The 17,647-nt window shown below is 38.9% G+C and overlaps 1 long non-coding RNA gene across 14 annotated transcripts in view; it reads left to right on the forward strand.

Annotated features, from left to right (window-relative positions):
• LOC101788399 (uncharacterized) overlaps window positions 1-17,647 on the forward strand; it is a 91,183-nt gene that overhangs the window by 1,709 nt on the left and 71,827 nt on the right. For 13 of the 14 annotated variants that reach the window (XR_010049914.1, XR_010049922.1, XR_010049910.1 and 10 more), the window contains exon 2: window positions 1,487-1,629. The exons of the other annotated variant lie outside the window; for it this stretch is intronic. This is a non-coding gene — a long non-coding RNA (uncharacterized LOC101788399). The remainder of the gene's footprint in view (window positions 1-1,486; window positions 1,630-17,647) is intronic. 14 annotated transcript variants of the gene reach the window in all.

Consider the following 17,647-nt stretch of genomic DNA (forward strand, 5'->3'; position numbering starts at 1 on the left):
ACTTTGTTCTGCATCACTTGCAAAAGCATTCTTAGAAAATAGAAATTAATATGCTCACAGATGCAAGAAAGTGAGGATTCTGAAGTTCCGAGCTGGATCTTTGATAAAGAGAACTGGTTCTCCTACATCCTTAGTAAACCCTGTCTCTGCCTTGAACATCCGACCTGGCTTACCGGGTCTTCTAGCTCAGCCCTGAGACAGAGTTGTTCTCCAGTAATGCATGAGGTGTACCAGGTCAAAGGCGAGCATGTGTCCACAATTTCCTTCCCCTATGCATGAGTTACAATTACATTTTTTAAATCAGGAATAAGCCATTTGCAGGAAAGTTTAGGCCAACCATTCCTTTAATCTCATAGCTTTGAGACATTGAGGTAAAATGCATTATTTTTTAAAGAATTGATATGAAAAGGACCATCACTGCTTTGTTTCATTTCTGGGTTTAAGGTGATTGAAGTTTAAAACATTCAGGCAGAGAATTTTCAAATCACTAAGATCTGTAAATAGTAATCTCAATGGTGATTACCTCAGGTTCCACTGGTAATAGTACAGAGCCGCAGCAGACAGGAGGGGACATACACCCTCAACTCACTGGTGAACTGCTGTGAGATTACCATGCAAAAATGGCTCTGTACATCACTAACCCAGAACTCAGACTCTAAGAAAAAATGAGTGCTTAGATTTACCCCTGCAGGCATCTTCAAGCAGTTGATGCCCTGTCCCCTTTTAAAGGTCACGGTTTAAAATGTGCACTCAGCAAAGACACAGAAGTATGTGCTGATTAACATATGAAATAATAAACTCACATAGAGCGTAGCTCTATTTATGTAAGTTTGCGCTTCTTATCGTGCTGTTATCACAGGAACCAGAAGTGGCAGTCATGTGTAGTGCTTTCCTCGTTTGCAGGTAAGCTGACAACTTCAATGTGGTCAAGAAACTTGCTCAGAGTCATTTAGGGATTTATACAGTAGGGCAGATGCTCACCTTTCATTTTCTTTTTTTCTTTCCTTTTTTTTTATTTTAAAAAGCAAAGCAGATAAATTGATGGAAATGATACAGAATTTTTTTTAAAAATTAGGACATTCACACTAGTTAATATATGACATATTGTTATCCTAGAAGTAACACAGGTTACAAGATTTTGGTGTCAAAAAAAAATGATCAGTCAAAGGACGAAGACACAAACTGTTCTTTTTGATGAACTTATAGATAGTCTTCTGTGTCTAACCATACAGGTATATATGTGTACCTATATGCATACAATCTTTTCCCTGCTTCCTTCTTTCCTTTCCCCTATCCCAGTTCTTTTTTTTTTTTTTTGAAAAAATAATCTACAACCATAATAAGATACAAACTGTAGAGCAGATATTGTGATAATGAAAGGGAATTCATTTTTGTCTCTTAGCAAAATATATACTTTTTTGAGGAAAGAAAAGTCTTATACCTCTGTGCACAAACTTTCCTCAACCTAAATTTTACTGCTTTTCAGTAAACCAGCCAAGGAACTGCTTTCATTTGGCAGCCAAAAGAGGAAAGTGCCAGCGTGAACTGTGTTTACACCGAGTCCCTACAATGGGTAGAGTTCTTTAACTTTAAAAGACACTGGAGCACCACAGGTGTGCACCTTCTAAGGTGAGCCCAAGTGAGATTGTATAAACCATTGCATATTTAGAAAATGGAAATGTTTAGAATTGGAGCACAGATATGATTTACAGCAGATGCCTTTTCTTCATGAGGCATTGGCAAGATTGTGAATCGCCATCACCCATGGCATTCTGTCTACACGACCCTCAAAAAACTAAAACTTAAAATTGATTGCATGGCAAATTTAAAAAACACAGTAGAGCAGACCGCCAGCTCACTTGTCTGAAACTCTTGTTCTACACTGAGTGCCTCCAATGGACTCTGTCAGAGGCTGAGAAAGAACAGCATGGAGAGACAGTCAGCCTCACTGAGCCCACATGAGGTCCAAGGATGGGAGACATAGAATCTAATTTTAGAAATGACCATTGATAGGTCATTCAAATAATTCCAGAAATATCTCTATTTTACAGTTCACAGGTCAGCATTTCAAAATATATCTGTAAGTTTACAAAATCATCCCTATTATATAATTACAGAATAAGTAATTACCCCTGAAGAAAACTTATACTCTTAAAGAATAACTCATCTGACTTGTTTGATCGCTGCTTATTATTGACAAATTTTATTCAAAACTGAAAATGACAATGAATCACTAAGATATCCATTCTGATTTGATTACTACCTGTTTTTGTAGCTCTACACTATCTACACTGTTGTATTTCTGTTAATTCTGTTATGTACTAATATGTTCAATTACAACTTTATCTGATGATATAGCCAATTCTGTTGATAACAAGAAATAGCACAGAGACCAGGGTAGAACTCCTCATACAGCAGATTTATATGTCTTTTTAATTTTATATGTCTATAGGAAAAAGTTTAGTTCTATCCGTTTTGTTGTTTCGGCCTCTAATATAGAAAGGATAGAAATACATGTTAAGACTCACTCTTTCATACAACCTATAAACAGTTTAGGCACAAACTGGCGATTCACAATCTTGCCAATGCCTCATGAAGAAAAACTGATGATGCATGATGAAATGAACCAAAACTTTGAAGCAAAGAAAGGAGCACTGCAGTACCAAATCCTGATTCCACAGTGTTACGATGTGAAATCTAGCAACATTATTAATCTTTGTTCAGAAGGATTTTAATCTCATAAGTTGTGTTAGATCTCAACATAAATGAAGATATAGATAAACGCATACATGTCTAAGTGTATAGGATTGATAGCCATAATACTTAGTTTTTGTTGGATAGTTGAACAGAACTATCTGCAGTCTCCCTGGTTGAAATCCCATTTATATGTTCTACTTGTGTACCTTGAACAACTATTTATAGGGGGACAATATGTATATATAAGCTAGTGATTTATTATTATTTTTTTTCTTTAAAAGTATGGAATATTTCTGCCCATTTTCTATTTTGTTTTGTCTTTCTTTAAATAAAAAAGAATAACTCATCCATCCTCCTCTTATCATTTCTTCCAAATTTTGGAAAGCAATGCTCCAGTTTCTGTCCCTCAATTTGCAGGATACTTGATGTTCATGGACCTTGATTAATAATATATCTGCCCTCATGTGATTGATTTCTTTTATAAATTTTTCTGCGGTTCACCTCTATCATGCTATCTATCAGTAGTCCCTTTCTTTGGTGCTGAATAATTTTTCCTTGTATACTTATATCGCAGTTGACTTCTTCATTAATTGACAGGCACTGGAGCTTTTTTTAACTACTATGACTAACACTGCTATGCATATTCATGTAAATGTTTCTGTGCAATCATTTTGGTATATATGTGAGTCCTATGAAACTTCAATTCTCTCTTCTGGGAGATTCCTATTGGTTGGCATCCCTTCATTTGACACAGGAAGATGGAAGTTTCTGTAAATCCTTGAGAACACTTGGGTGTTTTCTGTCTTTTTTCAGCATTGTTATTACTGGTTTATATGAAGTAGTACCTCACTTAGTTTGAATTTGCCTTAGTTATAAAGAACGTCATTTCATTTGCCCATTGGCCTTTCATATGTGTATTGAGGAGTATACTTATTTAAACTATTTGCTTATTAGAATTCATTTGTTTTATTTTTAAATTTTAAGAGCTACAACATTTGAGTACAATTTACTTTTTGATCTACTGCAGTACCTCAGCTCATAAACTTCATACTTTCCATGATTGTGGTCCCAAATCAAATTCAGTGGTTAGGTTCAGTGTTTACCCCCTGGAAAGCACGGTGTCATTGTACATGATTAAACATGTTTTCAGGTTTGTGGGATGGTTCTTCATTTGATGATATAATTTGCAACACGCATTTACTTTTCAGACGAATGAATTTATCTAACACTTTTCCTACCATTATCTTGCTGTTCTTAGGCTTTACCTCACCCGATATCATCAAGATTTCTGGTTTTAAAACTGTTTTATGAAGCTTAGCTTAAAATATCCCCACAATTCATTTAGACTCAAATTTTGCATGCTTGAAATGAAGGGTCCCAAATTCACATTTTTTTTTTCTTTTAGCATATGGATAGCATCTTCCAGCATCATTTACTGAAAAGGTTATCTGTTCCTAAATTTTATTTCGCTGCTTTTTTCTTACAGTAATATATTTCCCATTTATTTTCTATGAATTTTACTTAATACTTTAATAATCCAAACTCTGATTTTTCCTAGGGTTTTGCATTCATTTCCTTGTTTTAAAATTTTAGGTTTTTTACAAATTCAACTTACCAATTTTTTAAGATTTTTGCTTATCTACCAGATAGTTTATGCATCTTGAAGCTTATTCTTATTCTACCTGTGTTTCCTGAGATCTTAACTATATTTCCTATGGATATATTGAAGCCAAATTCAACAATATGGCAACTTTAGCCTTCTTCTTTTCACTCTTCCTTCTCTATTTACTTATAGCTCCAGAGCTCAGTCATGAGGTGACTAGCATGAGAATTACATCTTCCTTTTTAAAGTTACTTTCCCCATGTATAGACAAACATTGGCTCCTATCCTTCCTACCAGTATTACTTCCTGTGGGTTTATTTACACTTACCAGCCCACCCCTACATTAGCCTGCCATTTGAGCTCTATGTATACTTTATCATTTCTTGACTCCCAACTGTGCTTTTCACATAAATGTGAGGTTTCTTAAAACTTCCTTCCTCAAACTGAAATTATTTTCATTTTTTTTTTGTACTTGAAAGTGCACTGTGCCAGCCAGGCAAGTGTTCTACCACTTCACCACATCCTAAACCTAGATCTGCATGCATGCCTCTGGCCTTAAACCTCCAGGGAAATTAGTCTGACATATGCTATTCAATAATTGCCTTCTCTGTATTCTTTCTTTAAATTCCATGTTATACTTGGTGTGGTATGGATCAGATTTATCATTGCTGGACAGGATGAAGTACAACCTCAGCAAGACAGTTTTCATTTGACTTAGAGCTTTTCCATGGATTCAGTCCATGGTCAAACAATATGCTCCAAAGAAACAATATGGTGGAAGGGCATGGCAGAGCAAAATACTTCATCCTAGCCAGTAAACAGTGCAAGAAGAGTTGCAGAGTAAGTAGTGAGTGCCTAGATCTAGATCCTGAAGCAACAACTCTATATAGCACCTGGACACCTATAAGTACCGTCCGCCAATCCCTGGACAGATTCTAAAGTCAGTCCTGTTGAAACTCCAAGTTCCACATCTTCCCTCTGGCCAAATTCATGCTTGGGCTACCGATCAGGATAATAAAAGGTTCACAGTTCTGCCTAACACAATGCACTACAATTACATGCAACCAGAGTGACAGCAATCTCTTCTTCAAAGTCTCACCAGTTCTATTACTTTTGAAAAGCTCAATTTCAAGTTCCTTCTGAGATTCATGACAAACTCTTAGTTGTGAATCTCTGTAAAAATCAAACCAAGTTGTCAATTCCAAAGTAAAATGCCACAGTGTAATCATTCCCTTTCCAAAAGGGAGGGATGGAGCACAGAAAAGATTTGGACCAACTAAAGCAAGATAGAAACCCAGAAGGAAAAACATTGAATCTTTGAATCTTTTTATTTCCATTTGGAATCCTACATATACCATAGAAAAATGTGAATACAATAGGGTGTGGGTGTCTCCACAACCATGGTCTTACCCATTATAACCAACAAGGCCTCCAGCTTGGGCTGACTCAATGTATGGTCTGCAGACTCCTGCAGCAGATGCTGCATATTTCTGGAACTGACTTCTTAGATCTCTGGCATCTTTGGCTTCACTGCTACAGCTCCACACACTATCTTTTCTGAGACATCTTGCGTGGTCCTTCTTCGCCCCACACTGCTGCGTCCTTCATGCCTGAGAAACCAGTAGTATCACATGCAAACGTCATGCTGGACCATGGCTGTAGTGGTCTGTGAAAGTATGTTGTGGAGAGCCAGTGCCCTCAGAGGCCCTTCTTTGGCAGGATCCAAAAGTACTCTTCTAAACTAAAAGGTTTAAACTGTCAAAGACTTAAGCCTGCAATGGATGCCATGTTTCTGGTTTCTGAGATATTCTCAAAGCATCATTCTTTTCCCTGTAGAAAGTACTTGGTTTCTTTTTATTAGCACTAATCTCTTCAGCTGTCACAGATCTTTTGATCCCAGTCCTATATAACTCTTACTTCTGGGCTCAAATTCATTTTTTAAAACGTTTGTGTTGTATTTTTGGCCCCTATTTCTCACCATATATCTACATAAAAGCAGCCATCAGTACCCAGGCTACAGCCTAAATATTGGCTGGCCTTTGAATTTACTCCAGCAGACCAATCAATCCACTTTCTTTAATCTTGCTCTTTGGCAAAGTCTCAGTGATGTGCCAAATGTAGGCATATCTTCTGCCAGAGTATAGCACACATGACATGGAGTCCATCTTTGAATAGATTCCTTGTTCACAACTGTAACCTGCTTTGCCTGACCGTTAGCATCCACATTCTGGTCTTCTCAGTTCTGACCAATATCATACATTGGGCTCTGCTTACAGCAATGAAGTTTCTTTAGGCTACATCTTCCAAACGCCCCCTAAAGACCAAGTTCAAAGACTTCTAAGCCACCTATTCATGAAAAATCACAGCAACAACTTGAATCAGGTACCAAGTTTTCTATATTAGCTTTCCTATTGCTGGACATAATACCTGACACACCAAAAGGAGATGAGATTTAATTTGGGTCATGGATTTGGAAGATTAAATGCATGGTCATTTGGCTCAAAGACTGAAACCTCAATGTGCTGGCAGAACAAAGATATTAGTTCATGGCAGCTAGGAAGCAGAGCAGAGGAAAGTCACCATAGAGGGAAGGGTCAGTGCTGAGAGAAAATCCCCAAGGCCACGCCTGCAGGACACATTCAGACACACCCAGGAGTGTGCTCCATTAGTGAACCAGCTGACCCCAAAGCCAGTTCCTTCCATACTATAAACATATTGAAGATAAGAGGCTGGCATTTGTGTGCTAAGGATGGTGATGACATATAAAATTATAACCCTAAAGATTTTTATTTAAGTGTTTTCCAAGCCAGTTACTAATTTTCACCACCTAATTATAAACCTGCGCACGTCAAAAACTGAAGGAAAATTATTAACTAATTTACATGGTTTATTGAAAATTTGTCTTCCATATTCATCACCACAGTTTTATCACAGCTAATTAGAAAATGCTACAAGAAAAAATTTCTCTGATAAGGCCAGTTATGCATTTTGGGGAAAAACTAACTCTTTCCTAAAAGGTTCAAAATAAATGTAATAAAATTCAGGTGTGCTGGTGCATTCCTGTTGAACCTAGCACTTGGGAGGCCGAGGCAGGAGGATCTCTATGAATTTGAAGAATTCCTGGGATACATAAGTGAGAAGGTTTAGTGAGATCCTGCCTCAAACTAAAAGAAAACAAAAATGTAATATAATATTAATATAATATTTTCTGGTTTTGATATGAAAACAAAACAAGTTAGAAGCAAAAAAATGCAAACCCATCACTTTGTCTAACTGTATATATTGAGTGGTTTTGATGTGTTGAATTTATTTGTATGTCATGTTTCAGATTCAGATGATTGGTATTTATGTACAAAAGCCTCACAGTGAGACTCTCCCAGGAAAGAAAAGGGGGCAGGGCGGGTGCTTTTTGGCCTTCATATTTTCCCCTGGAATTATTCTGTGTCCTCCCTTTGCCAGCCGTATCAGTTGTGCATCATCCTGGGATGCAGAAGCACCTGTAAGTGAAATATTTATGGATTTCCTAATTCTTGACAGTTCATAGTGAATGTTCCACTTCACTTTAGCCAACTTGTAAATCTGCTTCTGGCCCCGGATCTGATGGAAAATCCACCAGGGCCCTCAACCTTCAGGGAATCCTGCGGTAAACTAGAGAAATATCTTGGCAGAGCACAGAATGCCTCAATGTGCTTTAAGCCTGTCTGAGTTTTTGTTTCCAGCACTGTCTCATTTTTCAGTGTAGTGAGAAAGGAACCCATCTATGTAAATGAATAGCTTCTATTTCCTAGAATTAAATGCATAACATTTTTTGTCATATACATTTGTGTGCCTCTCAGTGAGTTTTTCATCATAGAAAATTTAAATTGTATTCTGTGCCTCTTGTATGACTAATTCTCATTATGGTTCCAGTGATCAACAAAACAAAAAATTTAAGGCATAACCCTCCTTGGTAACTCCATCTGACATTGGACAAATGGCTTTTCCAAGACAGCCTTATATCCACTCTCAGACTGAGCTGGAACAATAATTAATTCTGTGTTTTGTGCTTCTATGCTTGCAAGGATGAATAATACTACACTTTCTCACCTGCATAAAAGTACACAGCAGCAAAACATAGGGGTGATAATTTCAAAGCACGAAGAATAGGGTCACAGGGTCATAGAAAGGGAAGTCATACTCAAACCAGCTCTAGTATTATGGTATAGCAAAGTGGAGTCCAAGAAAAAGCAATATTCTCTCATTAGACAAAAAAGAAGTCAGAGTTTGATCAGCTAAATTGCCTAAGATACATGGTGCAACAGTAGTGGAGAAAAACAAATTTCCCAAAAGAGTCCCCCCAAATTTTAATGAAATTCACTAAGGGTCCTTCGCCAAATGTATTACTATGCAAAGACCGAGACTGAAAAGCAGGCTGTTGAGCTGCAGTTGCTGGGAGAAGGGAGAAGGACAGAGCTTACACCACCCTGTGACCCTGAAGAGCTCCTTCTGCTGCAGAGAAGCAGCCCAGGAATCTTGTGAGCGCCACAAGCATTTAGTGCAGCTCTTATAAAAGACCAGAACTGCCAACTAAATATTATGGCTCTCTGTAAAAGATGTATCTTATAACTAAAAAACAACAGCTATTGTTATAACTTGAGCCCCGGTATAAAATCCAAGGAGGCAAGAGACCGAAAATTTAGTGGCAAAGGCTTTATTTTCAGGCCTGGCGACCAGTCTCCGGGAGCCAATTTGGAGACTGTCCCCTAGGAGCTGAAGGGAGGACTTTAAAAAGGGGCTGGAGGAAAGGGCGGGGGGAGAGAAACAAAGAAACCTGTAGAGCCATCAAACTTGTTGACCCGAGTCTGGAAACTGTATTGCTGTCCACTTAGCTCTGACAATCTAGGGAGTTTTTGGTGTTTTTTAAAAATTATTTCTATCCTGCAGACTGACATTATCTCAGAGTGGCACGTCTGCAGCAATATTTGGAGAAGAAAGTGGACAGTTAATTATCTCAGGACAGCTTGTCTTCGCTAGTGAGTGCGAAGGGGTCACAAGTTATGAGACGCTGGAACTTAAGTTTTATGAAGACCTGATATCTAACTCATTTGATACATACAGAACAAAAGGAAAGCACCGATTGGGGTTTGGGCCATAGTATTACCCGGTAATTTGTTTAAGCTAAGCGGTTCTTAAAATTGGGGCAGGCTCATTTTACAACAGATCATCACCGGGTCAGGGGGAGGTCACCAGAAACCCAAATTCTTTATGGCCTAGATAGATAGGTGAGGGGAGAGGGAGGCAATAAGGCGCCATACAGAACAGAAAACGGCGGTAATGTGTCAAGGTCAGGGTAAAGGGTTAAACTCACACGCAAATCTCTCTGCACACAAGCAGGTTACTTTAAACAAATGTAAGTTAATTGCCATTCTAGTTTTCCTTAGCTCTTTAGCAGAGAATAGAGGCTCTTAGCAGTGATTAACAACCCTTGTTAGCTTGTTTTAGCACAGCTTCTGTAGTTTGTAGAGAGCAACAATGGTTAACATATCAATTAGGTGAGATTTTTGCAATTCTTTACAGAGGAAAGTGTTGCTCAACAGATCAATTAGGTCCCTTAACATATCAGTTAGGGAAAAAGGATAAAACAAACACATTTAGTAAGCCCCTATACAGGTTTGCTATAATACACATATAACAAAGCTATTTTCTTAGGGTACAACATTCCCCACTGATTTTAGTCAGTGTGTCAAATCATTGACTCTTTAGCATCTGTTTATAACCTTGTATGTGTCTTTAAAATTATAAGCTTTTAAGAACTTTGACATAGTTTATCAACTTGTTTATAACACAAGGCCCAGTAGGAGGATTAACAAAGGTCTTGTAGCTGTCATTAAAGCTGTTAACCAAAAGGAGAAAGAAAACCAACATTTAAATTTACTCTGTTTTATCATACAAGTAACAATTTTTAAGTCAGACAGAGGCCTCTTAGGGGTCTCTACAAAAGAGGAGAACACAAAATTATCAGTTATATTAGACAATCTTAAGCTTTAAAGTGTCCTTGGAAGAAATGACAGTTTATTTATCCGCAGGCTAATGGTCTTTTGAAGCTGGGGACCTGTCTGCAGTGGGAACGTTGAATCCAGGCAGGCTTTTAGCTACTTTGACAGTCCATTGCAGCTCAAGTGATTTATGGTGAGGTCGCTTGTCTAGGTGCCTAGGCTCTTTAGCTCGCAGTGGGCAGCAGCGAAATAACCAGTGGATGGAAGTCAGAGCTGGCTGAAAAGTCTGGGGGAGACTTAATAAGATCTTGATTAGTTAAATCAGCTAATTTTTAGAAACCTTTAATGATAAGAGGAAGATCTCTTATATGAAACCTCAAAAGAGGAAATATCTGCAACATAGGGGATGCATCACGCACACAAAGGGGCAGAAGGAAAAGAGACTTACCCAGTTTTCGCCAGTTTTTAAGGCCGTTAGTAATTATAGTTTTTAAAATCTAACTTATCTTTTTACCTCTCCTGAACTCTGAGGCTGGTAAGCCCAATCGAGTTTTTAATTGATCTGCAAAGCTTAGGTTAATTTGAGTTATTAGGCTATAAAAGCCAGGCCATTGTCGGACCCCATGGATAAAAAGGGAGACCAAATCAGGGAAACTGCTATCAGAGCTGACTCAGACTAAGTAGAAAACGCTTTTACTCATCTAATGAAAGTATCAACCATTATAACATTTATATCCTTGAAGTTTTAGGCTTTTTATTTTTGTAAAATCTATTTTTTAGTGTTTTTAGGCATAGTCTCACGATAACCAGTGGTTTTTATTTGTTGCAGTACTTTTAGATTTACCAATTGGCACTGAGGGCATCTGAAGCTCACAGACTGGGCTAGCTTGATATTAGCCCCTGGGAATCTCTCGGAAGTTGAGCTGCCAGATGCTGGTCTTTTTAAGTATAAATGGGCTCTGACAAAGAAAATAGGTGGGATCAGCAGTAATGTCAAGCTTATCTCAATCCCCACTGATTTTGGGGCTTTCTGGCTATCTTTTGGAAGGTGGCATTTGTCAAATTATTTTTTCCTATAACAAGATCATCTTTTGCCCAATGGCTTATACAGCAGATAGTAGCCATTTTCTTTGGCATCTAGATGGCAGCCAACAAGTCTAAATTTGGGGAGCAATTTAATCTTTTGACTCCAGAAGACAATAAACCCCATTTTTGATAAAGACAACTTGAGGCCTCAGTGTGGGCAATGGGTTTAGCCCACTATGTTGATGTCTCTGGCTCTAAGATTTGTTCCCATAGAACCTGAGATTTTGTGTAACGGCAGCTCCCAAGACCCGCTTACCTTGATAGACGTAGCTGCTTTCATCAGAGAAGTAGGATGGAACTCTAGATAATGGCTTATCCACTAGATAAGGACATCAGAGAAGTAGGATGGAACTCTAGATAATGGCTTATCCACTAGATAAGGTCGAAGTCCCGTGAGGTGATCAATGACCTCAGTACAATTGTAGTGAGGCAACGAGGGGTCATCCTCAGGCAGCAAAGTAGCCAGAGTTTGAAGCCGCTGTTTCCAGAAATAGTGCCTGATAATGTATGGCTCAGGAATTAGACATCCGCAGTCTGATGGGGCCTTGATGAGAGTCTCCAGGGAACAGGAAGAAACAAGAGTTTGTGTCCAAAAGTCAATTTTTAAGCTTCCTTTATGAGGGGGCCACTGAGGAAATCACCACAGACAGGGTGGTCATCTGGTTGTTACAGAATCAAGTGTCTTGGAAAGGTAGACAACAGACCTTTGCCAGGGTCCCAAACTCTGGATCAGTCCTGTGGCTCCTAGAAATTTTGCACTTGTCTTTTAGTTACAGGGACTAGAATCTGTTAGATGGCTCACAACAACCAGTGCAGTCTTTTTTTGTGTAGACTGGTTTTGACAAGGTCGGGGGGACTCGCATCAGAGCAGTTACTTTCTCGGCTGGCCCCTCTGATGTGATTGCTACTCTTTGAGAGGCCTGATCTGCCAAATTGTTTCCTCAGGTGAATAGCAGCAATCTGCCGACAGCCAGACTGTTGCCAGCAAATCTAGGATCTGTGGAGCCACCCCCCCTTTTTTTAAATCTTTGCCCTGGCCGAGGTTAAGAGACCTCGCTCTTAATAGATGGCTCCATGTACATGTATACTAGCAAAAGCATATCTACTATCTGTATAGATGTTTACCCTCTTTTTTTGTGGCTAGTTTTAGTACCTCAGTCAAAGCAATGAGCTCCACCTTTTGGACAGAGATGCCAGGCTCTAACCGCTTAACCCAGAGTACCTCCTTTTGGTGGTCACTGCTGCCCCGGCCACTCATCTGCCTCTGCCGTTCTGGATGAAGCTGCTTCTATCTGTGAAATTTCTCAGGTCGTTGTCAGGCATAAGGGTGGCTGGGTTTAAAACTGAAGAAGTCTTGAAAACTATCAATTCTGGGTCTAGGAGCAGGGCCTAATAGTGTGAGATTTTAGCACTCACATTTTTAGGAGGGGTTTTGATAAGAGTCTCTAAACTGTGGGAGGTCACTACAGAAATCTTTTGTCCAAAAGTGAGGTGTTTTTTTTTTTTTTTTTTTTTTTTTTTTTTTTTGGCCTCTTTTAAGTAGCATTGCCACAGCGGCCAGAATTTTAGGCATGGAGGCCACCCTCTTGTTACTGGATTGAGCCTTTTGGAAAGATAGGCTATAGGCCTCTTTCAAGAGCCAATGTCCTGGGTTAGGACTCCTTTGGCAATGCCCCTGAGTTCATCTACGAACAAGGTGAATGGCTTGGTAACATCAGGGAGTCCCAGGGCTGGGGCCTCTCTCAAGGCCCACTTGAGCTGCCGCAAGGTCCAGTTTACATTTATCAGTCCAGTTTAGTGAGTTTTTTTTTTAAGGGAGCCCTACAGGGGTGAGCTGTTTCAGTAAAATTTAGAATCTACAGCCTGGAGTATCCGACAGCTCCCAGAAATTTGCGCACCTGTTTCTTAGTTTCTGGGAATGGGATCTGCAATATAGCCTGGACACTTTTTTTAGACAAAATCTTCCTTTTTTTTTTTTTTTTTTGCAATTTGTAGTCCAGATGAGTCACAGCCTGACAGCACAATTGTGCCCTTTTAGTCGAGACTTTATAGCCTAATTGCCCCAAAGTCCTTAACAGTTTCTCAGTTGTCTCTTGACAAGCTTACAAGCTTCTGTGGGGGTCGAGGCTATTAACAAGTCATTCATGTGCTGGAGGAGCACTATCTCAGGGTGTTTTTTTTTTTAAATTTTAAAAGATCTCTTGTTAATGTCTCATCAAAAAGAGTGGGAGAGTTCTTGTAACCCTGAGGTAAATGTGTCCGGGTCAGCTGTTTTTTTACCCCCGTATCTGGGTCAGTCCATTCAAAGGCAAAAAGAAGTTGACTCACCAGAGTAAGTGGCAAAGTGAAGAAAGCATCTTTCAGGTTCAGAACAGAGTACCAGGTGTTCTCAGGATTTGGCACTGTTGGGTATAGACTCAGAACTCATGTATTAACTCTCCGAGATCCTGTACAGAGCGATAGTTATTTGTCCCTGGCTTCAGTGACTAGAAGCAAGGGCATGTTCCAGGGAGAGACACAAGGAATGAGAATATCATTGTCTCTTAGCCTCTGCATGTGGACTTTAAATCCCTTTCCGGGCCTGCAGGCTTATCGGGCATTGTCACAAGCAGAAGGGGCATGCTTGGGGTAAGAGCTCCATCAGAAGGGGGACTTGGCTGACTGCTAGCCCTGGAGGATTGTCTTCTGCCCAGACTTCTGGAATCTCCTGATTCCATTTGCCCAACAGTTTTAACTCTAAGTCAGTTGTGAGGACTCAGGTACGCTGGACAAATTTCCCAGTAGACGGTAATTTTTTTAGTTTTAAAAGACCTTTTGTGTTATCTCTATCAACTGGCTGAGGGGCATTTTTTTTTAAACTCTCAAACCTTTGTAATCTTTTTTCTAACATGTGGGGCCGACTGAGTTGCAAAGAGACCAACTGGCGATACTAGGGAAACCTCCTTACCTCTGGATGTCCAATCGGCTTGGGACAAAAGGACAACATGGTTTTGGCATTCCATACCAGAGAGCAGGCTTTATCTGGATGGCACACCACCTTTTGTCCCAGGGTGCCACCTGGCAGGCCATCATTTTATTGAAATTACATACTTAACAAAAAGAAGCTTTTTCATAGGTAACAAAATTGTGCCATATAATCTCCCAGAGGTCCACAGCACATGTGAAAACTTATATCTTATCTCTATTATCATCTATAATCTCATATTAATGGAAACACTTTGCAGCAAAGGTTTAGAATCTTATAAATAAATCTATCAAAACTGATCTAATACTGTCAAACTTTGAACACATTTACTTCTTGTCAAACCTGTTGTCTTCAGTACTATAAACCAAGACAAAATTTATATCATCTCGAGCTTTTTATAACTTACAATATACCTCTAAGTTTTATCTTTTTTTTACATTTTGGCACAGCAGACATTTTACTTGAAGACAAACCACTTTTTTGTCCCTCTTTTTTACTATCACCAGTTAATTATCTTTTTTTTTTGCTTCTCAGACAACATTAAAACTCTTAACAAAACCCTTGAAGTTACCTTCTAGTAGTCTAAAACATATTTAATTAATTTTATGTCTTTTTACCACATTAAAATGCTGGGTTTTTTTAAAGCTATAACCTTTTAACTGGCTCAATTACAGTATGACCTGGTTTTTACTTGGTAAAGTTGATATGATTCTTAAAACCATAAATATACACATATATGTGCACATATATTTACTTTTTAACCAGAAAGAAAAATACTCCTTTTAAAAGGCATGCCAAGGTTGCAAGCAATCAGTTGAAGACTTACATATTAAACAAGGCGCCACAACATTAAAGACACAAACAAAGGGTGCTTTTTGCACAGTTTGGTGAGCTAAAGGAAATAATTTTTCTTATTATGAAGCTTGAATCTAATAAGCCATATGGACCCTGCAACAGAAATGGGCAACAAGCCCCTAAGTTAGTAACAAATCCAAACAGGCAAACAATTTTAAAGAACAAAAACACTGCAATCCCTTTGTCCATTCTGGGCTCGTAGAAGGGGTTCCTAGGAGAGAATGTTCTGTTAGATTTAGGGTAACCAAAAGGAGAACAATTAGAACAAATGGACAAACAAACAGACATACAAGACGAGACAAGCTGCAGCAAAAATGGCCTTTGCCCAAAAATTAGTCAAATTTTGGGATCTGGAGGAATTAACAAATTAACCAACAGAGTGGTTCCTCACCCGGTGCAGAGTCACAAATGGCAAAAACCAATTGACTCTGTCCTCAGGAGGTTTCACTTCCCAAATTAAGGGCGTCCCCTTCCAAACGGAGCTGTTCCCCACCCGGGGCAGAGTCACAAATGGACAGAATTTGTCCTACAAACCAACTGACTCTGTCCTCGGGTGGTTCCCGCTCCCAAATTGAGGGCGTCCCCTCAAAATTACAAATTGACCGCGGCCCAAACAAATCCTCCAGAGCACTTACTTTCAAATGTTCAGAAATGAGTCTGGGGTCTTGCTTCCATCCAGGGCGAGCCCCCAAATGTTATAACTTGAGCCCCGGTATAAAATCCAAGGAGGCAAGAGACCGAAAATTTAGTGGCAAAGGCTTTATTTTCAGGCCTGGCGACCAGTCTCCGGGAGCCAATTTGGAGACTGTCCCCTAGGAGCTGAAGGGAGGACTTTAAAAAGGGGCTGGAGGAAAGGGCGGGGGGAGAGAAACAAAGAAACCTGTAGAGCCATCAAACTTGTTGACCCGAGTCTGGAAACTGTATTGCTGTCCACTTAGCTCTGACAATCTAGGGAGTTTTTGGTGTTTTTTAAAAATTATTTCTATCCTGCAGACTGACATTATCTCAGAGTGGCACGTCTGCAGCAATATTTGGAGAAGAAAGTGGACAGTTAATTATCTCAGGACAGCTTGTCTTCGCTAGTGAGTGCGAAGGGGTCACAAGTTATGAGACGCTGGAACTTAAGTTTTATGAAGACCTGATATCTAACTCATTTGATACATACAGAACAAAAGGAAAGCACCGATTGGGGTTTGGGCCATAGTATTACCGGTAATTTGTTTAAGCTAAGCGGTTCTTAAAATTGGGGCAGGCTCATTTTACAACAGATCATCACCGGGTCAGGGGGAGGTCACCAGAAACCCAAATTCTTTATGGCCTAGATAGATAGGTGAGGGGAGAGGGAGGCAATAAGGCGCCATACAGAACAGAAAACGGCGGTAATGTGTCAAGGTCAGGGTAAAGGGTTAAACTCACACGCAAATCTCTCTGCACACAAGCAGGTTACTTTAAACAAATGTAAGTTAATTGCCATTCTAGTTTTCCTTAGCTCTTTAGCAGAGAATAGAGGCTCTTAGCAGTGATTAACAACCCTTGTTAGCTTGTTTTAGCACAGCTTCTGTAGTTTGTAGAGAGCAACAATGGTTAACATATCAATTAGGTGAGATTTTTGCAATTCTTTACAGAGGAAAGTGTTGCTCAACAGATCAATTAGGTCCCTTAACATATCAGTTAGGGAAAAAGGATAAAACAAACACATTTAGTAAGCCCCTATACAGGTTTGCTATAATACACATATAACAAAGCTATTTTCTTAGGGTACAACACTATGAGATGTCATAGAAAGCGTTTTTAAAAACCATCTGACAGTAACATAAAGATCTTGGGATCCAGCAGAAAATTCAATATCCATTAAAGCAAGTTGACATGATAAAGAATCCCTATAGTGTAGCCAGCCAACATCAGAGCATGCAATGGAATTATTAGAAACAAGTAGAAACATGTTCTACTTTCTGATCATGTTGGTATTATCATTTTCCTTGTAACAATCAGAAAAACACAATATTTGTAAAGTATAGCTTTATATCTATTATAAACATGTAACAAAAATAAATTAAATATTACAAAACCTAACATAGCAGTGTTTAAAAAGGAAAATAGAGCTCCATCTCAGAGTTTGAGGAAGAATCCAGTGCTTACATTTTTATTTTGGATTAATACATATTTTTACTACTGTAAAAGAATATAGGGACAAATTATATGATAATTTAAATTCAACAAAATTCAACAGCCCTTCAATGAAATAAACCTTATAAAAAAAGGAATACAAAGAAAATATTCAACCTGATGTAACAGTATAAGTATGATACATGAATGATGAAAGACCTTTGTTCTACTGAAGTATGAATGAGTAGTCTTTTACAGCACTGAGAACCAAGGATATCCTCAGGACACTTTCAGTTTAAAACAAAAGAACATACAGCAATTGCTTAGTAAGTAAGTTTAGACAAATATGCCTTGGAGAGG

Source organism: Cavia porcellus, unplaced genomic scaffold (assembly GCF_034190915.1).
Source record: "Cavia porcellus strain 051 isolate PalLab524CR breed Dunkin Hartley unplaced genomic scaffold, mCavPor4.1 scaffold_9, whole genome shotgun sequence".
NCBI classification, from domain to species: Eukaryota; Metazoa; Chordata; class Mammalia; order Rodentia; family Caviidae; genus Cavia; species Cavia porcellus.